The sequence below is a fragment of the Schistocerca americana genome, chromosome 1, assembly GCF_021461395.2.
Source record: "Schistocerca americana isolate TAMUIC-IGC-003095 chromosome 1, iqSchAmer2.1, whole genome shotgun sequence".
NCBI lineage: Eukaryota > Metazoa > Arthropoda > Insecta > Orthoptera > Acrididae > Schistocerca > Schistocerca americana.
In genome coordinates this window covers 709,368,296-709,391,216 of record NC_060119.1, presented here as the reverse complement: position 1 = coordinate 709,391,216, position 22,921 = coordinate 709,368,296, and the positions used below count along the sequence as shown (strand labels likewise).

General features: G+C 40.6%; 1 protein-coding gene across 4 annotated transcripts in view; it reads right to left on the bottom strand.

Annotated features, from left to right (window-relative positions):
* Positions 1-22,921, bottom strand: part of LOC124610014 (ran-binding protein 3) — a 306,655-nt gene that overhangs the window by 83,788 nt on the left and 199,946 nt on the right. For all 4 annotated transcript variants that reach the window (XM_047140123.1, XM_047140124.1, XM_047140122.1 and 1 more), the window contains one exon: positions 18,406-18,479. The gene's annotated coding sequence lies outside the window, so the exon portion shown is untranslated. The remainder of the gene's footprint in view (positions 1-18,405; positions 18,480-22,921) is intronic.

Sequence of the window (22,921 nt, the reverse complement as noted above, 5' to 3'; positions counted from 1 at the left end):
CCAACAGAATCAAGAAAAAAAACCTCTTCTCTTCCTTGATCCTCTTTGTTTCGCGCACGCGTCTCTTCAGAAACTCGATAAGACAATGTCTCAAGAGTACATGAATGTCACCAGAGCTGCGTACCCCAGTGATGCACAGTTTCAGCTTTTGACGAAAAAAACAGTCTTCCCATACGACTACCTGGACCCGTGGAGACTGCACGAAACCAAGCTGCCCAACACATCTGCATTGTCGATAAACTAACAGGCAATGCCGTAACAGATGGGAGTATGAGCATATGGCGAGTGTTTGGCAGGCATTCGTCATCTCTGCTTTAGAAGATGCAAGACTATACATGAACACTGATGTACACCTGCTCACGCACACTTTCGAGAAATTCCAAAGTGTATACCTGGGCAAATATTCTTTGGTTCCTGCCTTCGATAGCACCGCAATATGACTTTTGTGGGAGCAATGTTAAGAAGAACATGCGTCAGCACTGAACTGTTGGCCTATGTTCACATGCTGCTCTTCTTTCAACCTTGAACTTTGCCAGAGCGTGCAAACGTACACCAAGGAGAATAATCCATGAATCAGTGACGAGGGGTACACGTCATCTCGCGATTTAAGTTACATCATTTAGCTGGATGTGAACAACCTCTACAGGTACGCCATGCAACAAAGTTAGGAGTGTTCTGATGGATGTCCAAAGGAAAAATCATCAGATTGAAGGAAAAGATCCATGCTAAGGATGCTGGAAAGGGACATGTTCTGGAGGCATAACCGGCATATCCCATGCATTTGCAGGAGACGGTCAGCAACTTGTCGCTGTGTCTGGAGTGCCTAGTTCCGTGAAATGGTCCATCTCGAGGCTGTTGGCAATGATGGGGAACAAGAAGCGGTATTTTCAGCACTACAGAAACCTCCAGCAATGCCTCAGGTTGAGGATGGAATTTGTTAGTACCACCCACGGCATCTCCTTCAAGCAGCGTTGCTAGTTGTGGGAGTACATTGATGTAAACACAGAAGAGAAGGCCCTCGCGACTAGTGACTTTGAAAAAGACTTTTGCAGCTTAACAAATAATTCAATTTTCGAAAAAAGTAAAGCAAAAAGTTAGCAAATATCGGCAAGTTCCTTTAGTTTACCAATGGAATGGGCGTAATAGCGTAAGAGATAACATCGCCAGACCAAACGTCAAGCGGTTCATCACCTTCAATGAAGGACCAGTAGCTATAGAGATAGCCAACACTTCAGTGCAGTTCAAGAAGCCTGTATGTGTATGTGCTGGACCTTCCACAAACCCCACATGTATCTATTCCACCACAAGTTTGCAAAGTCTAACTTTACCATTCTCAAGCTGCTTTATATGGATATAGGCAACATTTACTTGATTACAGGCTGTAAGCCACGTGAAGGAACTACGTAAAATCACGACGAATTCAGTATGTCCGGATAGGTGACCCACAATCCTTTTGGAATAACTCCACACAGCAAGAAAGTTATCATCCTGATGAAAGTTGAGGTGAATAGTTCGCTAGTTGCGGAGTTTGTACGGCTCAGATCGAAAATTTATGTACACTGCATCTGTCCTCACAGGCGGGCTAAGGGCGTACATCTCGTGACCTCAAACGCTCTCTGCGACGTTTGCCATGACTGTCTCAATGCAGGATCGCGCTCTGCTTGTAAAGCTGTATTACAAGAATGATGATTGTGCACACGTTGCTCTGCAGAAGTTCCGGACACTGAAGGGTTTGAAAAAAGACGTTGGTCCAATTACTGCCGTGGGTCTGGAGAAAATGATCCGAAAATTCGAAAAGACGCTTTCTTGTGGTGTGCAACTTGGTATAGGAAGGAAACGAATTGTTTGGACGCCAGTGGAAGCAGTGGCCACAGCAATGCAGGAGACGACGAGTGGTCGTGTGCAAAGGTGTAATGCACGGAGAATTGCCCGAACGTTGGACGTACCCGTAAGCACGGTGTGTAAAATCCTACGAAACATCCTTCTTTGCTATCCATTCATAATGACCCATGTGCACGAGTTGCTTCCTGTTGACCTGCCAGCAAGAGAGACCTTTGCTTTAGAATTTCTTGTTCGAGTGGAAGTGGACAATGATTGGCCGTGGAAGATTTTGTGGACACACGAAGCCAACTTCCATCTTGCAGGATATCGGGCAAAGGAAACTCCGCACGCAAATCAACCAGTACCATTTCATCCTGAAAAATGTCACTGTGTGGTGCGGGCTTACGGCATCATTTAACATAGGGCCATACTTTTTCGAAGAGACAGTGCTTCCGGTCTTGTTACCTGTACCGTCACTGGTAAACTCTATGAGTGTCTTTTGCGCAACCACATCATTCCAGCTCTCCAACAGCGTGTATGTGTGGATGGGATCATTTTTATGCAAGATGGCGCACCTCCGCACATTGCAAATCCAGTTAAGCAGCCGCTTAAGCGCAATTTCGGAATTTCTAGAATTATCAGCCGCCATTTCCCTACAGCCTGTCTATCCTTATCACCTGATCTTAATCCGTGTGACTTCTGACTGTGGGGCTATCTGAAAGATATGTTCAGTGTTCCGATTGCAAAACTTAGCTGCAATGCGCAACACAATCCGAACGTGATACCGGAAACACTTCGATCAACTGTGAAGCACACTGTTCTCGGTTTCAACTTCTTGCAGAAAACGGTGGACAGCATATTGAACATGTTTTGCGCCAGTCACACGGAAATTAATAATCCGATTTGATTTTGATTGATGCTTTTTATGCGGTTTTTGGCCTTAGGGCAGTACAATCAACTGCAGACGTGGCGCATATTGGAACAAATGATGCCTGTCGTCTGAGCTCATTGGTCGTACTTCGGTCATTCCAGCGAGTGGCAGAGTAGGTTGACAAGGCCAGCCTTGTGCATGGGGTTTCAACGAAGCTCACAATTTGCAGCATTGGTTCCTCATGATCGTTGCGCTTCGATTCTGAGTCGAGTGGAAGGACTGATCTAGAGACTTCGAAGCTTTGACAAGGTAGGCTGCGACTTCGTGGACTTGAGCCGTAGGGTTGACAACTGTAGGGTCCCCCTAAATGGTTCAGGTGTGCACTACATTGCCGTGGTGGATGGGCTTACGTAACGAACAGTATCACACCTGTACACCCCCATGCACACTGAGTAGTACAGTTTGTTTAACGTCAAAAGTATATCTTAGGCATTGTTGTATGATTCATTTGTCATCTGTAGTCTACCACTATTAAATTATGAAGCTTACAGCGCGATCTATTGCCACATTTTGTATTTCTTCTGCCATATGTCTTCCCCCTCCTCCGATAATATTCCGTTGCAATTTGACGTCATTCTGACCAGTGGTGTTATTTCTACAGCGGTTTGAAAGTTTAACTTTAATTACAATCACCCTGTACTTCTATTCACAATAATAACAACAATAATGTCGAATGCCGGAACGGCTTGGTCCAAGAGTTTCAATTAGAAGCCACTTCGGCGACAAACCACAGACTCAAACATTTTCATCTTAATGGATAACATCAAAATTTCTATTTGGCTTTCCGCAATCCTCAACGTAAAACACGGTATGAATGCATTATAGACCGATGGTGCCACTGATAACGGACACTGCATTGGCCCATCTCGCTGTTTGGGGAATATTGAGAAGGTGGCACACCAAATGGAGACAGGTTTTGCTCTCTAATGAATTGAGATTTAGCAGAGACTCTGGAAAATGGGTGTTTCACGTCCATAAACAGTATACAACGCTAAACAGCCCCACATTTGTAAGTGGTAGATAGCAATATCGTGATGATCGATCGACTACGAGTGCAAGAATTAATCAGAATTGGTGGATGCAGGAGCGTCCACTTCATCTTAAATACTTCAACGACTTGTACGCACAGCAAAGAATGATTGTTTCGGCTACATGCTGGAGCGTTTGGCGATTTTCTCTCTTTTACGGAAGGCTGAAATCGTTGCTACATGCGTCAGTTGTTGGATGAAAAGGTGGTGATGTAACCTAATGCCGTGGCCAGCCTCCCTAAGCTTGAAGCCAATCGGACATGTGAAATGCCCTCGAAAGGAGTATTGCGTTTTTTTACCACCTTACGCTACTTGTCCACAGAAATATGCTGTACTTCTTGAATAATGTTAAAATGACTGAGTATCTCGTCAATGAGCTCACTTAATCGATGACATGCAGATGCAAAGCAATGTGGGCCGCCTGTTGTGACCAACAGAGTATTACGGGATGATGCTTACGGTTGTCCTTTTATTTCATTAAGCATTTAGACGTCTATTTTGGAGTACCCTTATTAGTACATCCGAAGTATACTACAAATTACTTGTACATACGCGACCGTTTCTGAGAAGACGACGGCTGAAGTTTTCGACGTAATTTGGATGCCTTTTTGAGGGTGATCATCTCAGCCGAAATGGTGGCACAGTGCCTAGCGTCGGGGCTTCCTAGTTTTGCGTCCCGTTTTCGAAACTTGATTATTGGTTTTATTTATTTTGTTATTATTTAATTTATCAACCCATGTTTGTAGAAGGTTACTACACGAATGTTTCTTAAAAAATTGTGTGTGTGTGTGTGTGTGTGTGTGTGTGTGTGTGTGTGTGTGTGTGCGCGCGCGCTCTATTTTCACAGAATACAATGTTTTTAAATTCTCATATTCCTATATGTCATTCTTATGTTTATTCTTCACGGAGGGTTGGTGCATTCCCTTGGATGAAACCGATAGGAGAAACATTCGAAACAGCAATTCCGAAGACCACAAGCATCGCGCGAAGGCAGATTTGCCACAGTGACATTTCTTCGTATGACTCTCACTCGGGAATGAAACACTACTGAAGATTTCACGCGTTGTCAACAATGTCGCGGCAAACCACGCATTACGGATGACTTTTCCGAAAACTGGTGCTTGCAATGTATTACGAATCTAGATACACTACAGGAATTAGACCGGAAACAATTTTCGCGTTCATTTATTGCTTTTTTTAAATTCATTCAGCCGACAGATAATTAGTAACCGAATAAGGACGACGTCATTTCAGTATACAATGGCGAACATTCGTGAAGTACGTGTAATCTACGGATATGGGTATATAAATGGAACACAAAAATAAATATAATAATCGAACCTCGAACACGGGGCACATACAATGGCGAACATTCGTGAAGTACGTGTAATCTACAGATGTGGGTATATAAATGGGACACAAAAATAAATGTAATAATCGAATCTCGAACACGGGGCGCAAAATGCGAAGATGCAACGCTAACCACTGAGCCACTGATTCACTTGAACAATTAACTCTTTCCAAGCACACGAAGTAGCTCGAAAACCTTGACCGCCGTTCTCTTAGCAACTGTCGAGTATCTACGTATAATCCGTTACACGTGTTCGCTTATTTTGACCTCTCTTACACTGAGTGAAGTTTCTGGGAAATCAGATTATGGCGCTTTTCGTTTTCTCCTTGTTACTGGGAACTAACTCGGTCACGTCACAATATGTTACTGGGAACTAACTCGGTAACGTCACAATATGAAAGTCATCTCCAGTTCAACGTAGCGCACGCTGTTTATCGCAGTCCGAACACAAACAGTGATCGCGGAAAATGCCTTCGCAAGCATTAGCGATTGCTTGTTATTAATATCCTTAAATTTATCGACGACCAGAAGGAGGAAGGAGTGACACTATTGTCGGAAGAAATGACGGAACACGTAAACAAAACTTTAAGGTAAGAGTACGTCGATCGTGTGTAAGTTACGGGAGCATCGGCACGACGATAAGCGAAGTGGGTTTCAAGTATCTGCCTCAAAGAGGAATAAGCAAAGAGGGCATAATAAATATCTTACGAACGATGTCGCTATGTGTTATTAGGAATCAAATTTCCGTGATATTATGAACAACAAAAGAAATACCAACTTCGTGAAAACTTCGCAACTTTTATGTTCCAGAGCTGGAAACTAGTTCCTTTTACGGGATTTTTAAAATGTTGCCAGTGTCATAATGAGCGAAAGAAACTACAGAGGTTCAACAACAGGCATGTTACATTAAATTTTTACGAATAAATGAAGCATCGGAATTGAAGAGTTCAGTGCACTATTCAGATGAAAGATAGATTCAAACACAATAAAGTAAAAGTGTCAGTCAGTGTTCAGATGACGAGGCATGGAGACAGGCACTGACGTATAGACATGTGCCGTCTGGCACTCGAATTGTAAGAATACTTGGCTGTACGCTCTTCCTCCCATCTATCCCTGTTTCTCGGGCGTGAACTCTGCTATGCCGTCATCCTAGCAGGGTCTTAAATTTGCTCTCAGTTTGTTACTTCCTTACATAACGTGGTTACCTCGTCTGCTCCAATAATCGTTGTTAACACTTGTAACCAATAGTCATTGTGAACACTTGTAATTATTTGAGGTGCCCTGTGCCCTTCCACTCGCTTGAGATTTCAGACAGTGCAGCCGAACACCGCAGTTAGTTGAAACTCGGATAGACTTATCTTTTCCCCAAGACAGCCGTGAGTCATGCGTGAGCAAACGCCCTCCTTTTCACGTTGCGCGAAGTCATGACGACTACTGCTATGACGCCAGATCCCTACTGTTGGTAATAATTACAACGTGTGTTGCATGTGTATAATCTCCATTTCACTGTGTAATTATTCAGTCACTTTCTGTAAGTGCACAGGGATGACGTACATATACGATAGCAGGCTAAATACTGAGGGCGTAGAATCGGATTAAAATGGGCAGTAAGGAAATAGAGGAATGGGGGTGGGTGCCATATATCGAGTGGAAGGCGGGCCATCGCGACTGAAAGCTTTAGCAGCTGGCAGCCGCCCGAGCGCCGCTCTATTCAAACGCTCGCGAAGGCGTAAAACAGCCGGGGCCAATCTGCGTCCCGGCCTGGGCCCGTGCCAGAGACGACGCCGCCTCTCTTATGCACACGCCGTCAAATCCGCCCCCGCTACCGGCGCGCAGAGATTGCGATTTAACGAGCACGCCGGCCCGCTGCCTGGACATTTTACCCAGCTACTCTTCTTTTCCGAACGTCGGGCCCTGACGTAGTCACAACCTGGAACAATATCCCTCTTCTACTTAGTGCAGTAATCCCATATCTGTTACAATGTCACGACCATCCAGTAACCGTGCTGTTTACAAAAACAAAATCTGGTTTTTAATTTTTTCTTTAGGAGCGAAGAGGCGATTGCTTGGCAACTAGCAACCTTCGCTGACTGAAGAACTAAGTATTGTCTGAAATTACTGATCAAAACATTGCTGACAACTTCTCAGTGCTCTTTCCTCTCTGTTACTTACTCCGTAGGCAAAACTGAGGCCCATTTAACTTTTAATTATCACAGAAATCACTACTGTCAATTTCTACGTCAGTTGCTGCACCCTTGTTGCTACTTTCATGTTCCCGTAAAAATTCGACTTAGTTTCAGAGACTACGCAACAGAAAGCAGCCCGGCATTATAGCGAGAATCTCGACCATTTTTGCCTGTTATCGACATTGACATTCGTGAAATATCAATCCCAGGGATTCCTAGACTTAATTTGAATAATGTAAATGTGACAAAATCATGCAGGAGGCAGACGACCGCTATCATAATGAACAGTAGTTCTCCATTCAGGTTGACTGGGTCGCAATCGTAGAAGTCAAATATCAGACAGGAATGACTTTCTTGTTCCATTGACGCGTTTTGCAGTTTATCCATGATGAGCTATCCACGAGCGATTACTTCAAGTAGATTGGCGTTTCCCATACAACTTGAAACGTCATATCTACGTGTTGTTATCGCTCATGGATATCTGATGATAGGTTAATTCCGAAACGCGTAATACGAGCAATAAAGTCATTCCTTGCCTGGTGTTTGACTTTTACCATTGCGACCCACTCAGTCTGAATGAACAACTGCTGATTGTTTTAATTTCAAGTTCGATGTCGGATAACAAACGACAAAATAAATATTTTTTTCATGTGATATAATTACGATTAACAATTTTCGGATTTTTTCCTTTATTTATAACGTGAAACCTTTCTTCTTGCCAAATTTCATCATTGTTGATCAACAGAAAGTATCCTATAGGTGTACATGTGGGAATTTGCTACTGTCAAAATACGTGACATAAATGAAATGGCCCTACCTTTTGACTGCGTTGACTTAGAAGTTAACGTTTATTATACCGCCAAGGGACCGTATATCACAGTGTGTAACATAAACTTCAACCTGATACGTCCATCCGTTCCTAAAAAAACGGACGGACGAACAACAAGCGATCATATAAGGGTTCCGTTTTTACCGACTGAAGCACGAAACCCAAAAAACGCACATGTCCGCCCTGAACCCTACCACCATTTGGATACACGAGTTTTTTTTTTCCTCTCATTTCAGTTACACGAGGAAAGTCGGTAACTTTTGTCACTTAAAATTTCAGAGGGCACAGGTTCTTATTGCTTCTCAGCGAACATCATAGAAGTGAAACACCGGAGGAACTGGAGTAACCCCTTCGTAACGGAAAGCTTTCTGTTCACCACATATGAGCGGCTTAAAATAAACTTTAATATTATCAATCTTATAGATGTAATTGTTGGAAATGCGTACACCTTCCCACCAATCTACTCATTTCACAGAGCATGTTGCACGGAACTTCGGAACTGTTTGTTGGAAGAATCAGCATATACTGAAATCATCACGTAGAGAAGAATCTCTGCATCCGATGCTTGTTAGCGAGACGCCTTCTATGACTAAAACTTAAAAAAAAATATACGACCAATGTTTTCAAAATATGCAAAAAGGTATATTGCTGGATGCTGTGGATATACCTTCAACAACACAAAGCACCACCCCATCGCTCTCTAATTGTATGAGAAACATTCCACAAACGTAAGGGTGCTGTACTGCTGTGTACACTTCCGCGCCGCCTCCCTTTCGATCAACTGGTCTCATTGCTGTACCGCACATAGGAGGGTCTTGAGCGGTATGTACACTCCTTGACCTTCATCAGGGCATAAGCGGCTGCTACAGGCTAGATGCAACAACTTCGGTTGCTCACGACTGTTTAACATACCCATACCAAGGGCAGCACAACGGCATAACTGTGGTTCTCCTCATTTTCTACTTGTATATAAAAATCCTAGCACTGTTCGATTTAAAGTGGTAAACGAAGTGCATAGAATCATCAGTTTACATGCCCCGAAAACTGCAGATAAGAAAAAATTGAAAGAAATTGAAAACTTGATGGCACAACATCGAAAATCGCTGAATATCATGTAAAAACCGTGTGTAGAGACTGCAGTTCCCAGATAGCCAATGGATGACGTGCAGGAAAATAGTAAAGCACTTCATGGAAAAAACAAAAAGAGGAAAAACCTTAATAGCCTCCTTTAGACATAACAGCCTCCTTTAGACAACCGAGTTTAACGCTTTTATCGGGGTTATCTACAAACAAATGAAAAGCCCTGTCAACACAACGTTTGGGAGTTCCAGATCGACACCGTCACAACTATGTACCAACGCCAACAAGAAACTTTAGTATAGAAGACTGTGGTAAGTCTTAATATCGAGACATAGCTGTTCTTAGAAATGGAAATTAGGTCTTAACCAAATATATTTTCACCTATAAACACCAGAAAGCTCAAAACACATCCATAAATACTGCAATAGTGGGATAAAATTGAGATGATTCGCTCGGAAGGGGCGGCAAATGGGAAATATTTTAGGAAAAAAGGTAAAGCCGGCCATTCGCGTGAGAACGGGGATATAAGCGTTGTGTAAAAAAGGTGAAGGAACTTTGGACAACTCCGTGGGTGAAATTTTACATCCGTTCTTTCTGTGCATTAATATTTAATGCCTTGACGACAGTGAGATATTAAAGACTCGCTCATACGTGACAAGGACGGAGACCTCGACAGATCGTCCTTTTTACGTCTATCCATATATTCCCTTTAATGATTTCAGGATGGCAAGTAACAGATACGGAAAACAGAACACAGTTCCAGCAGTAACAGGATTAATTTCCCTATTGAATATACGGATCACGATGAAATAAAGGAACTAAAACAGAAGTATAAAATGTATATCCATAATTGCAACAAGAACGAGGACGAGTAATCTTAATATTATCAACGGGAAATACAATCGACTACATAGCTATTTGAAGAATCATCCAAATGTTCGTACGGAGAGCACTAAAAACTTCACGGATAACAAATTTGAGTATATACCAGTTCCACAGGAAAGATTATCCAATCACAATCTGTCTTAATTAAGTTATTTTATTGTGTTTCACTGCTGTTATATGGTCGGAGGTGCCGCAACTGCGAAAACGTACAATGAATAACACGCAGAGGGGCAAGCACTATCCTACAATAAAGAGGACAGAGAAAGACGAAGACACCAGTTCCCTTTCAAGTGAGCTGGCTAATATATTTCATAGCCCCGTCAGCTGCATCGATGTTTTCGACATCGGTTAAGAAATACTATCCTGGAAAGTGCGTCACAGAATTGATTTGAGAGCACCAGAAAGCAAATGGAATGGCACTGGGACGGCCTGTGCGCGCCAGAACTGCCAGCGAAGCTGCCCGCAGGTGAAATATGCGCCTTTCATCCTACTTTGTGCAGAATTGCCCAGAATTTGTGCCTTCACATTGGTCGAAGTACGACGCTGACAGCGAAGAATAGATTCGCTCGACGTCTGCATAAACTGTGCAAGGAATGAGTCTACTACGTCCTTTCTAGAGAGCACAAGTCGGATTGCCGGCAATTTACAAGGTTTCATTATCTATAAACAAGGCAGCAATAGCTACTAACAACCTACTGCAGAAGTACTGTAGTGACTATCGGAGTTCCGAATTAAACAGACACACCACGATAATAGTTGAGTTGATGTACTATTCAAATAGGTAATCAGCCGATTGAAAGAGTAGCAGTACAAGAAATTAGGGACTCTTACGTTTCATAGTTAATTAACTGATGAAATAGTTAAAACCGATATAGCAAGTATGACGTTGGGTAAACAACTTCGCAGCAGTAACAAGCAATATACTCCAAGTATCAGATATGCAAGTCACAATATTTTTCTCAGTCTAGTATATTTCGTTGATTACACTTTAGAACAAATGCAGCCACAGTGTGGAGAAATAAGCGTCACTTTGCACACCAAACCTACTCGTGACTCATCCAGAAACATACGGAAATTTTTGGTGTGCTCTTATCATTCTGGAAACGATGCTTACGAATACCTCAAAAAATACCAACGCCCACAACAGACGAGCAGACCGTCTAAGATTTACGCATGAACCAAGGAATGAATCAGACACTTCAGCTATATGAAATGAGATAGTTTTCTAAGCGCAACTAGTTAAATTATTAATCTAATATTTGAACAGTCATACCGAAGATATTGCTCGTTCCTTTAGATACAGGGCTTTCGTTTTAGAGCTTTGAAAGGTGATTGATAATAATGGGACAGGGTAATTGTTGGTACCCTTCCAATTATTCCTACGAGATGATTTACGGAAACCACCGTGAAAATAAATCGAAGTGTTAGGGTCACTATTTTTCCCTCGATCACGAATATAATGGCTTAACTGAACGTAAGTGCGCCATGTTCATTTTTATTTCTGTAATCATCAGTCATCTGTCTGGTTCAATGACTGATAAAAAAAAAGTCACGCAGTACTCAATGTCACTGTCCCCCAGTGCAAGATCTAGCAAGGAACAATCGCCTCAAATAGCAAATTTAGTACCGTGTGATAGGCTAAACAAGAAAATTATAGCCTCTGGAGGCCAAAACATCGACGCTGGATGCAAAAGCCGTTGTGTAAAGATGATGAGACACAGGAAGAAAAAAAAAAAAAAAAAAAAAAACCACGAACAATCCAGAAAAAAAGGAACGTAATTTTTTTCGAAAACTGTCGTCATTATGGCTGAAAGCTAGGACACAATCCAGATAGCCAGAAGTAGAGTTGCTTGCTCAGAAGGAAACGAACATACATAAATTTATGAAAAATGTATCCAATGGGGCCGGTCGGAGTGGCCGAGCGGTCGCAGGTTCGAATCCTGCCTCGGGCATGGATGTGTGTGATGTCCTTAGCTTAGTTAGGTTTAAGTAGTTCTAAGTTCTAGGGGACTGATGACCTCATCAGTTAAGTTCCATAGTGCTCAGAGCCATTTGGACCAATTTTTATCCAGTGGGTCATTGACTTAGGAATTACTAGACACAAATTCGCCTTATAAAAACCTCTTTCATACCTTAATCTTCCCGTTATAAATAACTGCACTAGAAAAATGACAAAAATATCGTATTTGGGACTTAATACTATGAACTCGGATGCGAAGTACCAGTCACGTCCAAAATTTTGAGAAAGTCGCATCCCTGGAGGCACTCAGGATCTGTGCGAGTGGATATGCTAAACCACAATACAATAGGAACGGTAGTAGTATGTCAAGATCCATGCATCTACTAATCGGACAGTACGCCAGTTCATCTGAATGCATGTTCGTCTTCTCTCTCCTTCTACGCCGATGGATATATTCTGTACGTTTTCCAACATAGTACACTTCTGGTAGTGAGAGTTCGCAGTGGCATTTTTCTGCATTGGCAACACTGACCGACAACGAAAGACTACATTCAACTGTTGGTTCTATATTGTCGCCGTCACACGTTATCTTCACAAGCTCCGACAGATTTATTCGTTGTGACTGATGAATGTAAGTTTCTGTTTCAAATTACGTAATTTTTACGTTGTAAGTCGTGCACAGTAAGCACTACGTAGGTATGTACTAGAAAATATAAAGTTATTTGACGAAAGACTCACCGTTCTTTGAGGAACAAACCACGACAGGGCAAACAGCGGAACCAAGCAGACTGCCATTTGTGATATTTTTTTGAACTGTGTAGCGCATCGGTTAAGAGCACGCTGTAAAACAGCGGGAAAGACTACGCGCGCACTATTAATTCCCCCCCCCCCTTTCTTTTGTGTTTCGAACTGCTTCTAATCCAGGAAAACCCGTTACGCACACAGATGTGAGTCCTTCGGTTCGAGCTGCATATTCTAGAGTAGCGCAATCCAAACTGATGAGAATTTCTCTGAGTGAAGGGGATGTCTCCACAGCAGAAAATTTCGCTCCAACAGAATTCACTGAGAGAACCAAATTTCCAACAACTCAAGAAGACAAAGGAGTATAACAGGAGCCCGTCCACAATGCTGCTCCTCAGTGACAGATGATTTGTCTGTGCAGTCAGCAGGAAAAAACCAAGAACGTAATACATATGAACTTCAGAGAGCTGATGTACGAAAGGTTGCAGGCCTATCCACTATTATTCACTGCCAAAATATGATCGACTCACAATAAAGAAGAAAACGTCAAAACAATACGAGAAAAATGCTTTCTTAGACAAACAAGCTGAATCAGACAAAATCAAGAAGAGACGAAATCCAAATCCAAGGAGGGACCTGGTGTTTTGAATTGCCTAGGGTGTGGTGACGTCTAACGGCCTTGACGCAGTGGTAACACTGGTTCCTGTCTGATTACCGAAGTTCAGCGCTGTCGGGCTGCGCTAGCACTTTGATGAGTGACCACCCAGTCTGCCAAGAGCTGCTGGCATGCGGGTGCACACAGCCCTTGCGAGGCAACCATAGGAGCTATCTGAATGAGAAGTAGCGGCTCAGGTCTCGTAAACTGACATACAGGCGGGAGAGCGGTGTGCTGGCCACATGCACCTCCATACCCGCATCCAATGACGTCTGTGGGATGAGGATGACACGGCGGCTGGTCGGTATCGATGCGGCTAAGGAGTACGAACGTGCAGAATTTAGGTATGTTGATATTTAAGGTTTATGTTGAATGTTCAGCAGCTGTAACTGAAAAAAAATCTGTTCCCAAATGAATCAAAAATAATTTGTTATAAGAAAAGTTTGTTTTAACCTTCTCATCTACTAGATATGAGGGGTTAAATACTACGTGCATACTCTTTCCCGACTTTCCCCTATTTAAAACTATTTCTTACTCTATGTTTCCGCTAAGAGGTAAAAGTTTTCTTAGACGGGCAGGGTTGTAACGCAACTACTCTTACCATAAGAGGAGTGTTAGAGAAGTAACGGGGAACTTTAATTTCGCGTCTTGTATTAGATTAGCACGACATTTCTGCCATTGTGACGATAAAAATGTCTGTAGAGTATCTGTACAATGTTAGCCATACGGGATACTTACTTAATCGTCAGCTGTCAAAAAGGTTACATGTGTTTTGGTAGTATCGGTGATTGGCTGTTTTGCGTAGAAATGGATGACAGGTGTTAAATTTTGCTCTAAGAACGTAATACAGTGCATCAAAGTTCTAGAAACGTTAAATACTGTTTCTGGTGATTCTGCATGATTAAAACATGGGTTTACGAGTTCGAAGGATATCGTGAAGATGACGAGGGTCCTGGTCGTCCCAGCACGATAACCTATGAAATCGCGGAAAAAGTGAAAGAAATGACTACAAATGATTGCCGAATCGCAATCAGAGAAGTCGCTGTTACTGGTTGCCTATCAACCGGCTCATGACATGAAATTCGGATGTTTCCGGTAAATTTGTTCCCAAGCAGTTGAATTTCGGGGAGAGAGAGAGAGAGAGAGAGAGAGAGAGAGAGAGAAGACTAGTTAGCGGCGGACGCGAGTTGGTTAGGAGTCCCTGCATGGAGTCAAAAACGATGCCGAACTACTGAAACATGTCATAACAGATGATGAAACGTTAAGTTTTCGGATATGACGTTGAAACAAATGCTCGATCGTCTCAGTGGAAATATTCTGAATCGCCGTGACCGAAAAAAGCTCGACACGTGTGATCAAATGTGAAGGTTATGCTCACTGTGTTCTTCGATGTTAATGACATAGTGCACCATTGAGTTTTTGTCAGAAGGTAAGAAAATAAAAATTCGGAAAATTCCTACTTACTTTCTTTCGCCAACCGCAATAACATAGTCATTCAAATATCTACATTAATATTTCTCCATCTATCGCAATTTTTAAGCTTTGCGTATGTCAGTTCAATTACATTTAAATTATATTCTATAGTGGAAGTAACAGTAGTGCGTCTATGGGCTTCAACATATGTTTCATTTAAAATAATTTCTTTAGGCTTATGTTGTATAATCATATCACATAATGTTTTTATTATTGACAAGTCAGCATCTACGTTATTTTTTAATAACCACTTAATCATTTCCCTTTTATTCGACGACCTCGTTATAGCTTTCTTACGCTCCTTGATGTGGTATGAAGCACTGTCCATTACAACAACAATGTTGAGCGACAGATTCGGATTTACTTTCGTCGAAATCCCAATTTGTAAAATTTTCGTGCTTCATTTGACCGTAATAGTCCCCAGTTGCACAAGCAGCTTTATAAATAAATCGTGCGTTGTGTAAAAACCCAGCATTACACCAACTACCCACCACAATAATCCTGCTGTTTCCACTGATAACGTACGTGATGACATTAACACCAGGGCCCTTCCAAAGATTTCGGCAAAAAATGTTGGTGCCCACGTAAGTTTCGACGATATTCTTCATTTCCTTAGGTGTATGAAGTATTTGCAGCCTGCTCAACCAGAATTTCTCTTTTACTTGCATATGAAAACCTATTTCATGCTGTGTCTTGTGCAAAACATCTTCTGAAAAGGAAAATGGATTTTTTGTTATAGAGGAATAGCTTATTTGCGTAATGTCTGCACTTTTTTTGATTTATTAAGTCCTCCAGCGTCTGTCTAATAGCCGATTTTGTGAAGTTGTCTATAACGATGGGTTTCCTCGTAAAATTCTCAGCGCTCTTTTTCGGCGATACCAGTAAACCATGTGGTTTATTTTCAGGCTTCCTTTCTGATTTGTTCTATTTTTTAAATTATATTTTATTTGCACAACTCTGACTTTTGCATAAACTGCAGCCTTTTTAATGGAGATTGACAATATTAGTGAAGTTCCTTTTGTAGCGACTCTTTAATACAAGCTGTAATTAAACTAGAGGTGACCAAACGCTCTTTACTCCGTAAGGGCTTTCTCTTCATATTGTGTCGTTTTCTTGCAATGCTTATCCGTCAATTCCGAATAACTATGTTTATCACCAAATATACAAACATAAATGACTGATGCTGGTAACTAAAATCCCACGAACAGAATTGAAGTAAATCACCGCACGCTACATTACACTGCTAGACAGGAAAGGGCGACTGATATTTGGTGTACCTGGTAGGGCAGTTCCACGGTCCTTCCGGAAAAGGCCACTTCCCCCGCCATTTATTTGGTACAAATTTCCTAGAGATACATTAATTTTGTACAAATTCGTTGTATTCTTTGTCAAAATATATTTGCTTTTAAAACTTATACACTTTTGCAAGCTTTCGAACCGATCATAGAGACAATTTTTGCACTCTAACTTGGTACCTTGAAAGCAAGGTTTTGGAAGGATCAACAGCACCCTGAGGTGATGAAAATATCTAGTAAATTTGCTTTACTTCACGTCTATGATCAAAAATTTTTTGTCATCAAACTACCGCTTTCGGTCTATAATGACCATCTTCAGATCTGCTGCAAAATATGGGAAAAAACACAAATACACTAGAAGATTGTATACAGCTTAAAACAATAAAATTGGTCATTTTTTTGTTTGAAGCTTTAGGCAATCTGCTAGTGTATTTGTGTTTTTAGCATATTTTGCAGCAAATCTGAAGATGGTCATTATAGATCGAAACCCGAAGTCTGATGACAAAAAATTTGTGACCATCGACGAGAGATAAAGGGAATTTATTCTATATTCAAGTCACTGTTCAATCCGCGACCATGTCACAGCTTGTGAAAGTAGTGCTATGAAAATATCTGTCTACGCATTTTTTTGTATGAAAGAACAAAAAGTCGATACCAGGTGAATACACGCAGTGAGGTACGGACTCCGTGGTTTTCTCCGTCAACTAATTAACTGTTTCACGTACTGTGTGCAGATGGCATTGTCATGATGGTATATGGTGTGACGTTTCTTTTGTTTCCTTATTTCGTCAATGACGCATTGCAAATAAATTTTTTACAGCATTCAGTGTTAGCTATTCTTCGGTCTTTTAAAACAACGGCCGCCACACATCCAATGTAACCAAAGAAAAACGCCATCACTTTTCCTTCACGTGCTGTGAGAACAAGAGTGTCACTCGTACTGTTTTGGTATGTAAGGGATATTTCGCAGCTCGCGCAAATATATCCAAATTTTATCTCTTGTTACGATGTTGTGTACTGATTTAGCACTGACACGAGTTTGGTTTTAAGTTTCGGTCAAATTTTGAGGATTACATCGGAGATCTTTTCCACAACTAAATTTTCGTTCAAAACTGAACGTACTGAAGTCTTCGACACGCCTAAGGACGTCTGTGCCTAATGGAACTCCACGTGCCCTCTTAATTATGTCGCGCACAGCGCTATTTATAGTTCTTTTAAGCAGTCGATTAACGATCGACCTTTCTTAAATTCACTGCTGGAAAAATGATCACGACGAAATTCTACACAACAATTGTAAACTATGTTCTTTTTTTACGCTTACTGCAAACAGACTGCTTTGTCATTTTCTGAAATCTCATTGTTTTAGGAATATCAATGTCAAATTTTAATATAACTATACTGTCAGTAAGCAGTAGCGCCATCTACGGCTCTATTGTAACAACAGGTGACACACTTACTACTCTTGTTGAAAGATTGTGCCAGTCATTCTCGAATCCACTGTCATCTGAAGTTCCGTCGATGATATAAATAATGTAGTTTTACAAATACGTACGTGTATTTCAAAATTATGATGCACAATTTTAACAGCTGCAGACACTTCACTTTCTGTTGAATACTACAACGATGGATTTCAGCAACGTTGGCCGTAGTAGATATCCCATCACTGGCTCAGATTATATATGAATTACTCCCGACACGAAAACAAGCTTCATTTCATAACCTAAACAGCAAACTCTTTAATTCGTAAAGAATTACGCGCTATGTTCATACATATACAGTATGTATTAGAATCCCACGGACGGGATCGGGTCAACTTCGAAACATACAGAATGTACTAGAATCCCACGTACGGGGTCGGGTCAGCTTCGAAACATTCTTGATGTCAGTTTAAAAATAAGTGGTGCTGATGAAGATTTTCATATGTTCCCCAGTATCTGCGTCGCATTAAATAAAATAATATGGTGACAAATTTCACAGCTTTTAGACGTATTCTTGCGAGAACTATCTTACGACAAGAGTTCGTTTGAAGTGCTGAAAGAAAGGGAACATAAAATACCTGCACTCATGTGTCGAGTGAAAGGAATAGTGAATATCAATATCGCGTAGAAGATGTTTCTTGCTATACACTGGTATTGTCGTTGAAAATATTTATGAAGCAGTATGTACTTACCACAAGAGGAATGACGATGACACTGCGCTGCAGTCTGTGCCAATGTACCCTTAGCACTATGGTAACCCAGATGGCTGAAACAAACATCAACATGGCTGAAACAAACACCAACACCACAACCATTAAGCGGTCTGTTTCGTTCTATAACTAGTACAAGTTTTGCGCAAGGACTGCGGAACTGCGACGCACCCAAATAATGAGAAAGTTCCGTGCAATAACTGCAAAGCTAGAAATTAAACCTCAGTATTGGCAACAACTACAACAACAACAATGGTTTTCTGACCAGAATGTTTATGTGCATGTTAACACTAACAACGAATTATAACCTGGACATACTCGGGATGCACCAAAAGCAGTAGCAAAAAAAGAATTGGAGCGAACAACTGGGAAAATATCAGGGTGGTTTCCGAAAGGGGAGATCGTACATGGAACACATTTTTAACTTGAAACGATTAATTCATAACAGCATGTTAACCAGAAAAACTGCAATTGTATCAGATACTGATTTCAAGAAAGATTTGGTACACAGGGACACAATAGATAAAATCATTTCAGAATTGGATGTTATAGCAAAATTCACAAACCTAATTTGTGAAACTCTAGCAAATATGGCATCTTCCGTTAAGTATAGGGGAGGAGTATCTCAGCCATTTGAAATAAAACCAGGCATTAGACTAGGTGGCGGTTCATAACCCTTCCTGCGTAACTACAGTTCAGAAAAAAATTCTGTACGTACAACAATAATGAAGCAATAATTCTGAGAAGGAAAACAAATAGCATGAAGTAAATTGCTTGTGTTTTGGAAAAGATTCTGTAATACTTGCAGAGAATCTGCTGGAAGCAGTTACTCAAATCTTCTGAAAAAAAAACCATGCACAACAATTTATAGTAATACAAATAGGAAAAATAGAAGGAGTTAGTATATTTAAATACCTTGCAGAAACTAGAAAAATTTGCAATGAATGTAAAAGTTAATAAAACTGAAAGAGGATACGGTTTGGCAGAAAAAAATCTACGAACAACAAATGCGTACTGGAATGTAACAGCTCATTTTCCATACGATTTCAAAGATTATTTGGATTGTTTGATTAACTGTTATGTCACTAGGTAGGACCCTAGTAAGTAACTTTGCTTCTGAGCTCTGTAATATAATTTTCAACAATTCCATGTCAAAGTAACCGCTAATATTACATCCATCCATTGGCAGGAACATGTATTGTCAAATCATTTAACTGCAATTAGGGTTTTTCATTTTCGAACAATCGAGTAATTATAATGTTTGAAACCTGTAACAACTCTGTTTAGCATACTGTCCGCTTACTAGCTAGTGGTTAATATAACATAAATTACCTCATATTTATTGAATTCATAAAACGAAAACAGATTAACAATATAAAAGTGTTCATTTAGGTTGCTGTGTTATATACTGAAATTCTGTTTTCACTCAAAAATAATGTACAGTCAATCAGGGTAACTTTTTACCAGTCAGGGTACCTCTGTACCACTTAATGCTCTTGTTTCAAATGACTGCTACTCCACCTACTTCCACTATTTTGTACTACAAGCAACAATTTTATTACCGCAGTGGTTTCTCGTTAGTATCTCAGTTGTATTTCCAACTTCTTACAAGCCCTTAGGCTCGTAATTACGTTTTAATAGCATTGGTTGTGAAGAGAGCTACTGGCGATAGTGATTCAAGTTGACAATGCGATATCTATACAAATATCTTAATATTTCGAAGTAACCCAGCAATACTGAATTAACGCTGTTTGTTTCTACTTCTTAACTGAATTATTTCTGGCACGATCTACACTGATTGACTGTAATTAAATTTCAAACAGGAAACATGGTAGGAATATTTGGGATAATCTAGTTTCGGTATAATTTCCAAAAATGTAATTATCATTGTTTATTCGCATCATTCCACTTATTTTTCCATGAGAATAAGAGATCTGTAATTTGTCTTTGTATCTTATGCCACGCATTTCAATTGCACCGACCAGATGATACTTTTTTTGCACTGATCAACAATTTCTGTAATTGAAATTAGCGAATTTATTACACGCAACAACACATTAATTGTTAGGAAGAACATAAAGCCCACGAGAAATCGTGGGCGGGGGGTGCCAGTACTATGTAAGATCTTGAGCAGCAATGTGTGACGTAACAAACTGTAAACCTGAAACAGTAGCTGACTTTTCACGTCTTCTGATAACCTTCGTAGTCTCTGGTACGTCTTCAGAAATTTACAGGAGGAGTGATCTGCAGCAAAACATCGAAATGAAGGTAAGTTCTGGTCAATGTTTATAATTTTGAACAAACTGAGTTACACACACACACACACACACACACACACACACACACACACACACACACACACACCTTTAAGACCATTTATTTAAGCTACTACCGACAAAATAAATATTTCGTAAAGATGTTGTTTATTTTTATTAGTTTCTACTGACAACATTTATCCTCAACACAGAGGCTACAACGTAGTACCTAAAAAAAGCCAAACGAAAAAACTACAACGCAACTGTACGACCAGAACGTTCATATGCATCCGAACGTCGAACGACAGGCTAGATAGGATAGCGGTGCCTGAAAGACGGATTATTAGAAAAACAATGGGTGCAATACAAGCAACAGATGATTGGAGTGTCAGAAGTAACGATGAAATCTACAAAAATATACAGAAAATAGCTGAAGTAATGGCGAGGAAATATTCCAGTATTTTTGGAAAGAAGAACCAAATTAGCTTATTTCATGACAATGAAATAGATTCCAATATAAAAAAGAAGAATCAGAAGTTACACAGAGAAATACTTCGTCTTAAAAGTTAAGAGGGTGCATAAAACGAAAATATACAGAGACGCTAAAAGGGTAGGGACACGATAGAAAGTACTTAGAAACGCAGGAAATAAGAAACCAAGAATAGTAACAGTGGTTGGAAAGTATCCTTGTTGGTCAATATGGTGCTACTATTTTATTTATATATGCATACCATCATTTCCAAACCCTCTACGTAAAAATTATTCATTGAGGCGATCTGACATTTGTTACTGGACAAATCTGTTAAAATTCCGGCCATGCCTCCCTCGGTAATTATTTAGGTATGGTAATTTGTTGTTAATTTTGAAATTTGTGCAATGGCTAACCACGGCACGATAACTACTTTAAGTCCATTAGAACTGTGAGCTTTGATTCAGTGTTGTATTGTAGTTAACACAAACGCAACAGCGAGATTAATTTAGAGCCTAAAATAGCGAACAACGACACAACTACAGTCACGAAATATGCCTCCTACTGCGAAAGCGTTTCCACCTAAGACAAAGTCAGTAGCTGACACCATAACTTTCCTAACTCCATCCCTCAAACAATTCTTGTGCAGTGGAAAAAAAAACACCCTGTGTGTCAATGGATGAAAAACAGAACGATGTGTGATTTCAAACAATTTGTATCGTGAAGAACTAAGAAAGCATGTTCGGAATTCATACACTAACTTTGTAGAAATAAAATATTGTCAATTCATTACGTCGTCTGCTTGGTTCACGCATCGTATCATTAATTTTCATGTAAAAGCAAGGGTTCAGCGTCACAGGTGACTATATCCCTGTTTTGCGAGCAAATGAAATCTGCGTAGTCTGAAAACACTGACAAGGAGATGTCCTCAGGGGTGGGATCGATTTTCGGAAATCATACATACGTTGGTGCAGGTTAGGCTCCCAGGTATCATACCCTGGAGCCATTCACCCTGATGGACCCTCATTTGCGAGCTATCGACGAAAAAATTTCGGAATTTCGCATGACGGTCTGGGTCCTTAGAAATAACAATACTATGTAGACAAGGCGGCACAGCTTACTGGATAGGACACATTTTTGACGTGCAGAAGTTTGCGGGTCGAATCCTACCACGTACTTTGACATTTTATATTTTCAAATGTTTAGCAGAATGACTGATCACTATTTCTCCAATTAATTTAAATGTAATTGTTTTGTTTACAATCCTTTGTCGCGTCATTTAAACATCGTATTAGCTTTTTTAGTAGTTCCCATTATCTCCTGTCACATCTCGCTCAAAGACGTCCCAGACGTTAAAGTAACCTCTGACGTGCCACAGGGGAGTGTTATGGGACCATCGCTTTTCACAATATATATAAATGACCTAGTAGATAGTGTCGGAAGTTCCATGCGGATTTTCGCGGATGATGCTGTAGTATACAGAGAAGTTGCAGCATTAGAAAATAGTAGCGAAATGCAGGAAGATCTGCAGCGGATAGGCACTTGGTGCAGGGAGTGGCAACTGACCCTTAACATAGACAAATGTAATGTATTGCGAATACATAGAAAGAAGGATCCTTTATTGTATGATTATATGACAGCGGAACAAACACTGGTAGCAGTTACTTCTGTAAAATATCTGGGAGTATGCGTGCGGAACGATTTGAAGTGGAATGATCATATAAAATTAATTGTTGGTTAGGCGGGTACCAGGTTGAGATTCATTTGGAGAGTC